The sequence below is a fragment of the Lactuca saligna genome, chromosome 7 (genome assembly GCF_052625555.1).
Source record: "Lactuca saligna cultivar CGN05327 chromosome 7, ASM5262555v1, whole genome shotgun sequence".
NCBI lineage: Eukaryota > Viridiplantae > Streptophyta > Magnoliopsida > Asterales > Asteraceae > Lactuca > Lactuca saligna.
In genome coordinates this window covers 80,018,251-80,032,469 of record NC_136423.1, presented here as the reverse complement: position 1 = coordinate 80,032,469, position 14,219 = coordinate 80,018,251, and positions in this window count along the sequence as shown.

Here is a 14,219-nt window from a genome sequence, read left to right as displayed (position 1 = left end):
GCCTAAGCCTTGATTAGACGCATCGCAGTAGACAACGAAGTCCTCTGTCCCTTCGGGTAGGGACAGGACAGGCGCGCTGCACAAGGCTTTCTTCAACGTTTGGAATGCGGTTTCTTGTTTATCATTCCAACAGAAGGGTACACCTTTCTGTGTTAGAGTGGTTAAGGGTTTGGCAATTTTGGAAAAATTCTGGATAAATCTCCGATAATAGCCGGCGAAACCCAAGAATTGTCGGATTTTTGTGGGTGTCTTCGGTGTCGACCAATTCTTTATCGCTTTAATCTTAGAAGGATCTACATGAATATCCTCCTCGCTTACCACGTGACCGAGGAAAGTTACTTTCCGAATCCAGAACTCACACTTGGAAAATTTTGCGTACAACTTCTCGGATCTAAGGGTTTCCAGCACTAATCTCAAGTGCTGTTTGTGGTCTTCTTTGCTTCTGGAGTAGACAAGTATGTCATCAATGAATACAATGACAAACTTATCTAGATAATGACGACACACCCGGTTCATTAGGTCCATGAACACTACCGGTGCGTTGGTTAGACCGAAGGGCATCACTACGAACTCGTAGTGTCCATATCGAGTCCTGAAAGCTGGTTTGGATACATCACTTTCATGAACTCGTAGCTGATGGTACCCTGACCGAAGGTCTATCTTGGAGAAGTAACTGGCTCCCTGGAGTTGATCGAAGAGGTCATCTATTCCCGGAAGGGGATATCGGTTCTTAACGGTCAACTTGTTTAACTCACGGTAGTCGATACACATCCGGAAGGATCCATCTTTCTTCTAGACAAACAATATCAGAGCTCCCCAGGGTGAGGAACTCGGTCTGATGAACCCTTTACTGAGCAACTCATTGAGTTGGCTGGATAACTCTTGCATTTCTTCTGGAGCTAAACGATACGGAGACTACGCTACGGGGGTAGCTCCGGGAATTAGATCAATACGGAACTCAACGTGACGCTCTGGAGGAATTCCTGGAAGCTCTTCGGGAAATACATCAGGAAAGTTACAGACTTCGGGGATGCTCGCGAGGTCTTTAACTTTCTGTTTCTCGTTGATTACATGGGCTAAGAATGCAAAGCACTCCTTTCGCAGGAGCTTTTGAGCTTTGATGCAGGAAATGATACGAAGATTGGAACTGAGTTTATCGCCATAAATTACGATAGTCTGGCCCGAAGGAAGGTTGAGACGGATGGCTTTTTCGTAGCAAAGAATATCAGCATGATTGGGGCTCAACCAATCCATGCCAATGATAACATCTAAGCTCTTAGTAGAGACTGACATAAGGTCGATGGGAAATGAATGATCGTTCAAGGTAAGGGTACAACCTATGAATATGACATTTGCGTTTTCTTTCTCACCGTTAGCCATCTCGATAGTAAATGTTTCAGTTAAAGGGTGAGGATTATGTTTGAACGAATGACTAACAAAGCTTCTTTCAGCACCCGAATCGAAAAGAATACTAGCATATGAGTTGTCGAGAAGGAACGTACCTGAGACTACAGTGGGATCGGCGACTGCTTCTTCCCACCCTATGACTAGGAATCTCCCGGTATTATCTTGAGGCAATTCCTTTTAAAGTGCCCAACCTCTCCACAGTTATAGTAGCTGTTGATTTCTCTGTCAACTTGTTCAACTCCCGGTAATCAATGAACATCCATTGTGAACCATCCTTTTTCCCGACGAAGATTATCGGTGCTCCCCACAGGGAATTGCTCGGACGAATGAACTACTTGCCTAGCAGTTCTTGCAGTTGTGATGACAACTCCTGCATCTCTAGTGGTGCCAATTGGTACAGATCCTTGGTGATAGGGCTGCACCTGGCACCAGGTAAATCCGAAACTCGACTTGCCTCTCTGGAGGTATCCCTAGTAACTCCTTTGGGAACACGTCAACAAACTCCCTGATCACTGGAACCTCTGAAACTGAAATCTGATCCGTGGCTCACGTATCCACCACAAACACTAGATAACCCAAACACCCGTGCTGAATATATTGCCGAGCCCTACCGGCTAAACAAAACCCTGATCCCACTCTGGCACCTTCAGCATAAATAATCAACTCTCCCCCACTTATGGTCCGAACCACTACCCGCTGACCCTCGTAGTCGATCATGGCAATGAATCGACTAAGCTAGTCCATCCCCACAATCACACACACATCCCCCATCGGGATCATAATCAAGTCGATCGAAAAAGATACCCCGAAGATCTCTAACTCACAACCCCGGTAGACCGAAGAGGCTGAAACCCCGTGTTTGTTAGTGATAGAGAATTGCAATGAACACTCTAGCTCTCCTACTAACACGCTCAACTCCCTACTAAATGTCTAAGATATAAGCGACCGGCTCGCCCCCGAGTCAAATAAAACATAAGTAGGCAAGGATTTCACTAAAAATTTACCTAAACAAAAGAATAATCAGATAAGCATGAAACTTATATAATCAATAAGATAAGGGATAAAAACATACCAACAACCACATCTGGTGCTGCCATGGCCTCCTCTGTTGTGATATGGAAGGCACGCTCCTGAGCCTTCGGGGGCTCCACTCTACCTGACCTCCCATCTCTAATCCTCAGTGTAGCTGGCACGAGAGCCTGTGCTGACTTGGCAATTAATAGGGGCATCGGGCCTTCATATGTCCCACCTGCTCACAATGGTAACAAAGTCTAACTCCGGGAGTCGGAGTTTGCTACCTGCAATCCCTGGCCAGATGGCCCTGCTTGCCACATTGGCGACATCCGCTCCCTGATCATTAAATTCCCGAATGATCCTTTCCGCACTTCCCACAAGTGCGACCTGGCCATCCCCCAATCCTGGTATTAGCGGTCTTAGACCTCTTCGGCGGCGGCTGTGACTGTGTCGGGGCCTGCTGCTGCTCCCTCAATTGCAACTTAATATCCAACTCACGCCGCCTAGTGGCCTCCTATAAGTCTAACAGTGTGTCACATTGCTGGGTGGCAAAAAATTGATGGATGTTAGTCTTGATCATGCTCAAATAACATGTCATTTGAGCTTGCTCCGACGAAAACTCCGGGAAAAACATCGCCCTCTCGATAGACATGTGGGTGATCTCCGTCACCAACTCCGTACCTTGTCTCAGATCCGAGAACTCCTGTAACAACTGCTCACGCTCGACCAATGGAATGTAGCGAGTGCGGAATGTATCTATGAACTACTCCTATGTAACAACAGCTCTCTGGTCGTCCGTATACGACCCAATCATCAATCTCCACCAGTCCTTTGCCCCATACTTCAACAAGTTCCGGGCACATCTGACATTCTGGTTAGTAGGACTTAAGCACATGAAGAAACATCCCTCCACGTCAGATAGCCACCACATGGCTATGATCGGATCCTGAGTTCTATCCAAGGTTGGGGGCTTCGTGTTATCAAAGTCCCAGTACTAAAAAGCTCGTCCAGCTCCTCCCCCTGCCGATGTTACAACCAATGTAGATGTTGTGGCAATCGTCTTAGCAACGGTTGCATATCTGTCATCTAAATACTCCATCATAGTGGTCTTAATAGACCTAAACATCTCTGGAATCTGAGATCGGACAATGTTGACCACCTCCTCGCGGATTATCTGCCTGACAAGATCCTCTGTCAACATTGGTCCACCCTGGCCGATAATCTCGGGCACTGTGGGGGCCTCCTGATCACCCTGCTCTGATCCTGTTTCGGATCCAATCACAAAATGCCATGTAACCAACATTCTAAAAATACACCAGGTAGATATCAAATAATCTGCATAAATAACAGGGAACCAACTCCCAACTCAAACCCTAGGGGTTGTGACTTCCTTGTTGCGCGTATGGGTCCAATGCTTTCATTAGTATGTGCCCATAATACTTTCCACACCTACCCATATGTGTCTCAAGTATCACCACAACATCCTAACAAAATAGATATACATGGTGGTCGCTCAATCCTCATTCTTAGAGGAAGGCTAACTATCTCATAACTGACCTATCGGCCTCACATAACCCATCTATTGATGAAACTTCCACCTACCTGGTAGCTAACCATACATAACGCTGGCCCCTATAGACTTTCGAATACCTAATCCTACCATAAGCCCTTCGTCAAACAAGAACAGGAAATAAAGCTAAGCCAAACATTCTCAGGTTATAAGATCTTAATTATGTACAACCGTGACGCATACACAAACAACTATAGTAATGATGTCAATTTCATATAAGGAAAGCCTAGGTTATCAGGAATCATACAATCAAGCAATTCTATCATGAAATTCCTGAATATCCCTAGCCTAGTACTAGCATGCTGTTCTAACATATCACAATATCACATAACCGTATGGTATTTTGGGGTATAATTACTGGCTCCGACTGATCGTACACTCTGTATCATCCTTTAGCTTTTTGAAAACCATTTAGAAATAATTTTGAAAATCCTTTCCTTGATTTGAGATTGGATTCACACAAGTGTTCCTCCAATTCACTCAAATCAAGGCTACAATACCAACTTGTAACATCCATAAAAATCATGCCCAATTTGAACTTTAAAAAAAACTTTTCAAAACCATTAACCATTACAAAACTTCTTTTCAAAATAGTAAATATCATAGTATCGTAGAAACATAAACACAAATATGAGGAGCTGTACAATTGAAACTGTAAGCTCAAAGCTTAGTTAGTTCCCCTAAAATACCCATACACACAATAATACACATATAATCATAAACAACATACTGTGGGTCCAGTCAATCATCGGGTTGGAATACCCCAGGCCCTCAACCATCCGGTTGGAATGCCAATACACTATGGGCCTAATCATCTTCAGGATGGAATACCCCAGGCCCACAACTAACAGGTTGGAATGCCCGAGTCTATTGGCTTTCGTACAAAGCAGATAAGCCTCAACCACTAATCAAACATGTGTACATATAATAGATAATCCCATAACAGTCTATAGAAAAACAAACCGATCTAACAGATCATAGCCGCATAACAACATAATACCATCCTATCTATGAAACATCCCAAAAATACAGTCTAAAAAAATTCGTTTTCAAAACCAATTAACGAGCATAATATCTTTGCCATAGTATAAAATCACCAAACAAATATCTGAAAATCTCATAAAACTATTAACACATCACAATCTCAAACAAAATATCAGAGTAGACTCTTAGGCTAAGAAAAACTTTGGTGTGTGCCATAACATCAAATCGAGCCCTTCCCTTTGCTAGCTGAAGTACCTGAAACAAAAACTGAAACTGTAAGCATGAAGCTTAGTGAGCTCCCATAAACTACCACATACCATAGAAAGACACATATAACAAATAGTGGGCCCCACGCTCCCATAACAAAGACACATAAACTACCACATACCATAGAAAGACCATAGTCCGGAATAACTTGGGCCCCACGCATTGCATCGTGCCCCGCACAACATCGAACCGAAATCCGGAATAACTAGGGCCCTGCCCACTGCATCGAGCCTCGTCCGACATCGGACCGAAGTCTGGAATAAGCTGAATCATGACATAAGCTCAAGATTTCCCGACATCGGACCGGGTCCGAAATATATAACACATAATATAAAGATGCATGAATCACAAAGACAACAAACATACATAACTACTTATTAGGAACACCCCGACATCGGACCGGAGTCTGGAATAAACTGAACATATAAACTTCATTCGGATAACCCCGACATACTAAAACTACATAATTGGGCCGGTATTGGTGCTTTAGATCCGTTCCTACTAGAGGAAAACTCACCTCTCAAACTGATTGCTAAATAACTCAGGCCAAGATAATACCGTATGCTGCTCCAACTACTCCCCGATTATAATCACCAAATAAACATTTAGTCAAAAACTGGTAACTCTCTCATGGGTAAAATAGTCAAAAACAGGTAACTCCCCAGCTATAATGAACAAATAAACATTTAGTTAAAAACTGGTAACTCTCTCATGGGTAAAATAACTATTTTACCCATCTGGTCTGTTTTGGGCCATGACCTAGGCCCAATCTTTTCTAGTCCTTACTAACGCCCATTAAGTCCACAAATGGACCAATTTTCTAAATTGGGCCCAACTCTACAATGGTTTTCCTACCAGGCCCACGAATCCTTAGGCCTTTAACTGACTCCTAAAGGCCCATCACAACCCATCACTACTATATCCAGGGGTTGGCCTAACCAAGTCCCAATAATGAAAATCCACTATCTGAGTGTACGTTGGGCGTACCTCTATGTACGATCCTCGTACTACTGAAAAGGCTTGTACGCTGTGCGTACTGACATGTACGCCACGCGTACTACCCTGATAAGCACTTTTCTCTAAAATGACTTAATCTCTTAAGCCCATACGTCCAAACTACAGATCTGAGTCCCATGCTTCATCCTAACCCTTAAAGTTGATCACTTAGTGGCTTGCAACCGACCAAATGAGTCCAACACCAAAGATAACAACGAAATTTCGCCAAAATGGCTAGCTCTCATGCATGACTTCATAAAAACCTCAAAGCTTGCAACTTTATGGCTAAAGGAACTCATTGAGCTTTAAGGGTGGCAACCTTAAGCTCAAAATCGAAGTTGCTAGATCAAGATCCAATCTTTGGACCGAAAAAGGTCCAAATCTTCACAACCCTAGATCTACACTTTAAGGAGGAAAGATAAGAGCTTTATACATCCTCTTGCTACCAAATGTTGGTCTTGTTCCAAATCCTTGAGCTCAAGGTACTCAAGGGCTTCTTCTCCAACCTTTCTTTTTCTTCTTCTAAGTCCTTCTTTGCCAAAATACGCTCAAAAATATCAAACACACACACACACACACAAGGAAGTGTATGAATGAGTGGGGGTTTCTATGAGGGTGATGGACACATGAGGAGGCCAAAGGGGAGGCTATAATGATGTATTTATAGGTCCTTAACCCTAAAATTAGGGTTTTGCATTTGCCCGCGTACGCTGGGCGTACCTCTTGGTATGTTGGGCGTACATACTCATGTCCCCTGAATCCAATGGCTATTACGCCCAGCGTACACCAGGTTACGCCCAACGTATGGCTTATTGGCAACCCATCTTCACGGCCCACTTCCTAAGTCCCCTCCAAATGAATCCAATGTCCAAGTGATAGTCCAAAACAATTATTAACTCAATAAATTAAATAATACCTCGAGGAACAGATGTTACAAATCACCCCCACTTGAATTAGGCTTCGTCCTCGAAGTTTGCTGCTATTGTTGGTGCATCTAGGAACAACTCCAGGTAATGCTCCCTCATCTCCTCTTCGGGATCCCATATCCATTCAGAACCCTTCTTGTGCTGCTACTACACCTTCACTAGCTCGACCCTTTTGTTTCTCAAATCCTTCGTCTTGCGATCCATAATCGTCACTGGTCTCTCTATGTAGTTCAGGCTATCATCATCCCGAATATCCTCTAGGGGTACCACTACTGAATCATCCACTAAGCACTTCCGTAACTGAGAAACTTGGAATGTGCTGTGGATCTGGTTGAGCTCTGATGGGAGATCTAACCGATAAGCAACCCGACCGAACAAGGCTAAAACCCTAAATGGATCAATGAACCTGGGGCCCAACTTACCCTGCTTCCTAAACCTGATAACACCCTTCCAGGGTGACACTTTCAGGAGGACCATATCGCCCATCTGAAGCTCTAAGTCCGAACGTCGGTTGTCAGCGTAACTCTTCCACCGACTCTGAGTAGTCTGGAGCCTGCTCCGGATTTGCTGAATCTACTCTGTGGTCTTGAGTACTACCTCCATACTCCCCATGACTCACTGACCTCAACACAACAGATTGGGGTCCTACACTTCCTCCCGTAGAGCATCTTGAAGGGAGGTCAGTCAATGCCGGCGTGGTAATTGTTGTTATACGAAAATGCTGCTAACAGGAGATAGGTATCCCAACTGCCACCAAAATCTAACACACATGCTCGAAGCATGTCCCTGAGAGTCTGAATTATCCCTTCGCTTTGCCCGTCCATTTGAGGGTGGAAAGCGGTGCCGAAATGGAGACGAGTAACCATCTCGTCGTGAAACTACTACCAAAACCGAGAAGTAAACCAGACGTCTTGGTTTGACACCATCGAGACAGGCACTCCATGAAGTGCCACTACCTCTCGCACATAAATATCAGCCAACTTCTTGGCTGAGATGCTCTCCTGGATCAGTATAAAATAGGCTCTCTTGGTCAACCGATCCACAATGAGCCATATCGAATCGACCCCACCTGCGGTCCTGTGAAGCTTAGTAATGAAGTCTATAGTGATATCCTCCCATTTCCACACGAGAATTTCTAACAGCTGCATCTTGCAGTGAGGCCTCTGGTGCTCTACCTTGACCTTCCTGCAGGTCAGGCATTTCTCCACATACGACGCTACGTCTCGCTTCATACAGGGCCACTGGTAATCGGGTCGAATGTCTCTATACATCTTCGTCGCCCCTGGATGGATGGAGAACCAGGATTTGTGGGCCTCATCCATAAATACCTGTCGTACTTCGCCCAAGTATGGTACCTAGACCCTCCCATGTAGGTTAAACAATCCTCGGCTATCGTAATCAAACGAAGCTACTTGACCCATAATCCTCTTGCACTTCTGGCGCTCCTCCTTCAGGCCCTCAACTTGTGCCTCCCTAATCTTCACCAATAATGGAGTTATCACTATCATCCTTAAACATAAATCTCGAACCGGGGCCGCTATCGCCTTGTGGCTCAGGGCATCGGCCACTACGTTGGCCTTGGTTGGGTGGTAAAGGATCTCACAGTCGTAATCCTCAACCACATATAACCACCGACGCTGCCTCATGTTTAGATCCGGTTGATCCATGAGGTACCTCAAACTCCTTTGGTCCGTATAAATAGTACAACGGAACCCATAGAGGTAATGTTGCCAAATCTTGAGGGCGAACATCACCGCCCCCAGCTCCAAATCATGCATCGGGTAGTTAGCCTCGTGAGGTTTCCACTGTCTCGAGGCATAAGCTATCACATGTCCCTGCTGCAATAACACTGCTCCCATACATGTAATCAAATTGTCACAATAGACTACAAGGTCATCTACTCCCTCTGGAAGGGTGAGAATAGGCGCCTCGCACAATCACTGTCTAAGCGTCTCAAAGGCTATCTGATGCTTAGGACCCCAGTGAAACACCACCAAATTCTTGGTCAGTCGGGTCAGCAGAACTACTATCTTGGAGAAATCCTGGATAAATCTCCTATAATACCCTGCCAAACACAGGAAGCTCCGAATCCCGGATGGAGACCTTGGGGCCTCCCACTACATCACAGCCTCTATCTTGGCCGAATCAACTAATATACCCTTCTGTTTGACTAGGTACCCCAGAAAATGCACCTCGTGCCACCAGAACTCACACTTGGAGAACTTTGCAAAAAGTCTTTCCCTCTTCATGGTCTCTAGCACCTCCCTCAGGTGCTCCTCATGCTACTCTTGAGTCTTGGAATACACCAATATGTCGTCAATGAATATTATCACATACCGATCCAGCATCAGCCTATATACGCGGTTCGTGAGGTCCATGAACACGGCTAGAGCATTGGTGAGCCCAAACGGCATCACCACAAATTCATAATGACTTTAGCGGGTCCTAAAAGCGGTCTTCTGCACATCATCGTCTCTGACCGCATCTGGTGATATCTGGATCGTAAGTCAATCTTGGAAAACCTAGCTTCTCCCTGAAGTTGGTCGAAAAAGTCGTCTATCCTCGAGAGTGGGTAACAATTCTTGACTGTTACCTTATTCAGTTCCCGGTAATCTATGCACATAAGGTGCGACCCATCCTTCTTCTTCACAAACAGGATTGGGGCTCCCCATGGTGAACTATTCGGCCTGATAAAACCATTTTCTAGAAGCTCTTGCAGCTGCGTAGACAACTCCGGCATCTCAAGTGGAGCCAACCGATATGGTGCCTTGGCTATCGGAGCCTCACCAGGGACCAGGTCAATACGATACTCAACCTGTATCTGAGGAGGTAATCCAGGAAAATCCTATCGCAATATGTGTGGATACTCTCGCACAACTGCTACATCATCGATTGTCTCCTTACCCTTATCTTGGGTATCTATAACATAGGCAACGTATCCTGTGCAACTCTACTGAAAGTAACGCCTGACGCTTGCCGCTGAACAAAGAATCGGTCGTCGCTATGGGCTCTCACCCTGGATCACCAACTCTCCCCCTCTAGGAGTGAGAACCCTCACTAATTGTAGCTCGCAATCAATCACTACCCTGTTGGGGCTTAACCAATCCATACCCACGACGACCTTATTCCCTCGCAGGGGAATATGAACCAAATCCACTAAGAATTGCTCATCAAATAACCGCAGTGTACATCCTATGAGAACTCTCGTGACGCTGAAGGTCCTATCATCAGCTATGTCGATGTCGAGTGGGCAATCCTACTCCCCCGGAGCTGTACTGAATCGTTTGCTAAGTGCAAGCGACACAAAGGATTGAGTAGCCCTCGAATAAAACAATACCATAGCTGAAATGCCATTCACTAAGAATGACCCAATGAACAAAAACATAAACATGAGCAATAATTAGTAACAATAAAGAGATGATGGAGAAGATACATACCTGTAACGACATCAGGAGTCACTCGTGCCTCCTTAGTTGTCAACTTGAAAGCTCTGCTCCTCGCCACTAGTGCGTCGGCCCTACCCTGTCGGCTGTCTGTAATCCTCAGGGTAGCAGGAGCGGTTGCCACCACCTGTCCCAATGATGCTAAACTTGGACACTGGGACTTCTTGTGTTCCCTCTGATTGCAATGGAAGCAAATCAAATCAAATGCTGTGGTGGTGGTAGTAGTTGTACAATACCTACTTATATGACCGGTCCGACCGCACTTGAAGCAGCCGTAACTGCCTGCCTTGCACACCCCATTGTGCAACATGCCATACTTTCCTCACTGACTGTGGCTCTGGTATCCCCTAGACCTGTGACTAATAACCTTGGGCTTTTTTCCTGAACCTGCTGCGCCAGATGTCATCTCTGGCTTCCTCTTTCTCTCCATCTCTAGATCTATCTCCCTCTCACGAGCCATCGCTATCATATCCTCCATCGTCTTGCAGCTGGATTAGCTCACAAATTGGCGGATATCACTCTGCAACATCTCATGATATTGGGACTTTTTCATATCCACGTCCGCTACATACTGCGGAACAAGAAGAGCCCTCTCCCTAAACTTGGCGGTAATCTCCGCCACAATCTCTGTCGTCTGCTGTAGGTCCTGAAACTCCCTAGCAAGCTGCTGCACCTTAATAACAGGTGCAAACTTGACCCTGAACATCGTTGTGAAATCACTCCAGGTCATAGCATCCAATATAGTGTCATCTCCAATGGCTCTCCCAACCTCCTCCCACTAGTCACGTGCCCTGTCCTTCAGAAGACAGGACACAAGCCTAACCTTGTCCCCCTCAGGACACATGCTGGTGCAGAATGCGTTGGTGACGTCACCCAACCATCTGGTACTAGCAATGGGGTCTTGAGCCCCATGGTAATCAGAGCTCCACATGCCCGAAACTCCTTGAAGGTGAGCGTGCACGACCCCATCATGGTTTCCACCTCAGTACGGAATGCACTCAATCTCTCGTCCATAAGCTCCAGAATATCCTCGTTGATTGTACCGCATATCACATGAGTCTGCTCATGTATGCTACGTGTGATCTCTCAGGAGATGAACTCTCTAGTCTACTCATCTAAGTGCTCGACTCCAGAACCTGAACCCGATCCCTCTCCGACACCTGAACTACCGACTTCTGGTCTAGGATTTAAAACTAGCATTCTGAAAACACATAATGACAATCGTTAGTATACTAATATAACTCGAGGGATCACAGATACTACAAGTTCCCTGGTCTTATCTTAGCCTTCCTTGATTGGAGTACGGATCCTATTCTTTCAGTAGTACAAGCCCATACTACCTTCCACATCTATCCGTACTTTCCTTAAGAATTTCCTCGACTCCACCATGTCCCTTTTACTACTACTGCTGATCTCATACTAAACTCTTCCTAGGCTTACCCTAGGGTAAACACCAACCTCACTATCTGCTATCAGTTGCATAGGAATTCGCTGCTACTTTCCCCTAACTGGCTCATGAATACTATTACATATCGCTAAGACTAGATAATTCTTCGAATGAGAGATCCTACCCTACAACGGTTGGACTCAAACAAGAGCTGCGCAATAGAGGTAGACCTAACCTTTTGAAATTATTTAATCCTCGCAATATGTAATGTAACATATTCGTTTACTAGTTAGTAAAAGATAACTAAGACTCCTAAAAGCACAAATCAAACAACATTCGAACATCAAGTACACATAATCAAGCGTATATGATATGTGCATAATTAGTTAATTATTTAGTATACATTTTCAATCATTTTAATTAATTATGTGAATAATATGGACAAAAGGTACTTAAAATGGTTTGAATTTTGTTTTCAGTCCAGAAGACATGCTTGGGAGTAAAAGGGAGCAAGGGAAAGCAATTGAAGATCAAAGAATGAAAATAAGGGACAAAAGACCATCTACTCGACAAGTACACGACTCTACTCGGTGAGTACACGAGGATGTTCCAGAAGATAGCTACGACTCCTGATTCAAGATGGATAACTATGCACCTACTCGGCGAGTTGGTCCTACTACTCGCCGAGTACACTCTGCTTTGAGATATCTATAAAAACCGAGTCTTTATCCAATGGGGCAACATTCCTGGCGATTTTTGAAGGTCAAGCTACGATTAAGAGCCCTCGAAGATGCTGAGGAACCCTAAGCTTCAATCTTTTGAAGAATTCAAGCAACTAGGTTAATCCTACCACTTAGATTTAGGAATTGAATATGTTTGATCTAGTTAAACTTGTTTTTGTGTTTGTTTCTACTGCAACTATGAACTAAATACGTTTTTGTTTCTGTTTGGGGAATATCAAGGAACTCCTATGGTTTAATTATTAGTTTTTGTTGATTCTTTATTGGTCATCTATTAAATTAAGTTTGTTAAAGAACCTTATGCATTAATCACTACTATTTTCTGTTAATTGGAAGACAATTAGGCTGCAGGAACATCTCTTAGTTGTTAACATCATATGTCTATGTGAACACTAAACCATATGCTTAGGAGTAATGATTATGAAACTAAGATTAATAAGACAATAGGAAGATTAATGTGTGAGCTTGTTTGAGAAACCATCAAACAAGAGGTTAATTGAATTAGTAACTTAATTGACCACTACAAATCTTATTTAATCCAAATCATTAATCTAGGGAATTAATTAGTTTAAACACTTGATCACCGCTTAAATTAGTTAATTGTCTAAGGGTTGGGAGTAATGAACATGAACCTAACCACTATAATTGGTAGCCAATAACAATTAATCTATCATAAATACAAATAAACATAGGAGTGAATTGGTTGAACCTAATTTAGTGTGCCTAAGTTTCTAGTCTTGCAAAACTAGAAGAACCCCTTTTACTTTATTTAATTGTTTTAGTTAAAATTAGTTATTAGTTTAATTTTCCGTTCCCTGAGTTCGACACCTTACTTACTAATCTATACCACTAAAAGACAGGTTCACTGTCTTTGTGTGCTAAATTTATTATTAAAAAGTAAGGATAAAACAAGTGCATTTTACACACATCAAGTTTTTGGCGCTGTTGCCGGGGAACGGTTCTAAATAATTAATCTAATTCCTAATTTTTTCGATCCTTTGTGTGAGTTTACTTGCATAGAGTTCATTTATTGCAATTTAGTATTTAGTAATTAGGTTTTAGCATATGTTTTAGTTTTAATATTAAGTTTAGAATTTTTCAAAATTTCACTGATACTCGCCGAGTGCAGTCGCACCTACTCGGAGAGTACCAGTTTATTTAGCAATTAATTTTTATTTTTTTAGTAGATTTTTTGTTCTTTTTACGCTTTTATTCTATTTATTTCAGGACTTTCATGACCAGAGGATCAAACACCCCACTGGTACCCCCGTTTGAAGATCCCGAATCCGCAATGAAAAGGAACAAAGGAAAGGACGTGGAGAGTTCAAGTACACCAAAGAAGTCGCCTTTGTCCAATTTGAAGACTGTTTTCGGGAAAAAGAAGAGTAGTAAATCAGGAGCATCCAGTGCCTCTTTGATAATCGAAGATACAATTCAAGAGGATATCGGGTACGAGACCGAGGAAGAAGAGGAGCCTACATACGA